At 46.8% G+C, this 1,723-nt stretch overlaps 1 pseudogene across 1 annotated transcript; it reads right to left on the bottom strand.

Annotated features, from left to right (window-relative positions):
* Window positions 1–81: 81 nt before the first annotated feature.
* LOC101560531 lies at window positions 82–1,170 on the bottom strand (annotated as a pseudogene). Its single transcript, XR_192360.2, has one exon. The product of XR_192360.2 is annotated as a mitotic checkpoint protein BUB3 pseudogene (transcript).
* Window positions 1,171–1,723: the final 553 nt, after the last annotated feature.

Consider the following 1,723-nt stretch of genomic DNA (forward strand, 5'->3'; position numbering starts at 1 on the left):
ACACACTTCCCATCCTAAGCAAGATACTAAAAAACATAAAGACAAATTTCTTGTAAGACAGAAAACAGAAAAATGCACATACTAAACAACAGGGCCATAGTAACTACAACACATCCCTTAGGGGATAAGCATGCACTTGTAGGAAGCAAACAAAGCTTTCCATAGAGAAACCACTTTCACGAGATGATTAGGCGGACTTGGGTTTTGTTTCTGTATCTGTCACTTGGCAAATGAAGATACCATCTTCAGGATGTTCTGTGTCATCCATTTCATACATATATGATGATGCTATTGCATGCGTAGTCCCATCATTGCTAAAAGCAAGTGATGCGATGCTGGTGGGGTACCGATGAAACTGGCACAGTCGCTTTTTATTAAATGGATCCCAAATATTTACAAATCCATCAGAACCGCCTGTGGCAAATGTATTGTGGATATTACGAAAGGAAATGGCATTAACTGGATAAATCTGCTCAATATTATTTTCTTTTAGCCTGTGACACTTGAAGGCATACTTCTTCTTCTGCACCTCAGGGCTTGGGTCCAGGTATTCAACTGCCACTCGGCCTTCAATAGAGCTTAATACATAACCCTGCTTGTTCGGAAATGCTCGGATGCAGCGAGTCTGGTATTTCAGGCTGGATTCCCTGCGCTGCTGCACATAGCTCATGCTCCGTAAGTCCCACACTAACACTCTGCGGCCTGCTGTGCCCACAATCAGCCGGTCTCCAGACACTGAGAGTGTGTAGACCTTTTCAGGCTGAGAGAAGGTCCCAGCATTACAAGGAGTTCTGGATCCCACAATTTAACTGTCTGATCCCAACTTCCAGTGACCAACACATTCACTTCTGGACAGTATTCAACACATCTAATTGGGGCATCGTGGGTTCCAACAAGGTTTTCTTGATCAGTGTTCAAATCATGCATTTTCAGCTGATGATCTAATCCCCCACCCCATGCGCGCGTTGGGTCATAGAACGCGCAGTCCAGGACCGCGCCAGCGTGCTGGTACTTGAGCCGCATGGAGTTGGCTGGCACCTCGTAAAGGCGCACCGACGTGTCCCAGGAGGAGAGCAGCAGGAACTGGGAGGTGATGGGGCTGAACTTCACAGAAGAGATGCCGTCCTCCGGCGGCTGGTTCAACTTGAACTCGTTAGAACCCGTCATCTGCAAAACACGCGCCGGGCGAGGGTTCCCAAGAGCTCCGAGGCCAGGGAAGGCCGGGCCAGCCTCGGCCGCGTAGGTGGGGCCAATAATGCAACTCTTTTTTTTTTTTTTAATAACTTTATTTATTTAGTGTGTGTGTGTGTGTGTGTGTGGCCAGTTCAGCCCACCAGGGGGCGAGGCTGGCTGGCACGTGGTGCTGGGGACCGAACCGCGGTCTCTGCGCTTTTTGCTTAGCTTAGCTTGTTCTAAGTAGATGCCCCAGACCACCGAGCCATCCCACCAGCCCCTGCAACTCTTAATGGACATGAAAAACCTAATATCCAATACCACAATCTTAAGAGGAGACCTTAACACCTCCTTATCCCCAAAAGATAGGTTGAACAGATGAAAAATTATCAAAGAAGTAGCAGAATTGAACCAGAGATTAAAAGGAATGGACTTAGTGGACATATATACTGTTCCACCCAATCACAGCTGAATACACATTTTTTTCAGCTGCACATGGGTTATGTTTTAAAATAGACCACATACTAGTACATAGGTCATGCTTAAGTAT

This window comes from Octodon degus, unplaced genomic scaffold (genome assembly GCF_000260255.1).
Source record: "Octodon degus isolate 3935 unplaced genomic scaffold, OctDeg1.0 scaffold00010, whole genome shotgun sequence".
In the NCBI taxonomy this organism is placed as follows: Eukaryota; Metazoa; Chordata; class Mammalia; order Rodentia; family Octodontidae; genus Octodon; species Octodon degus.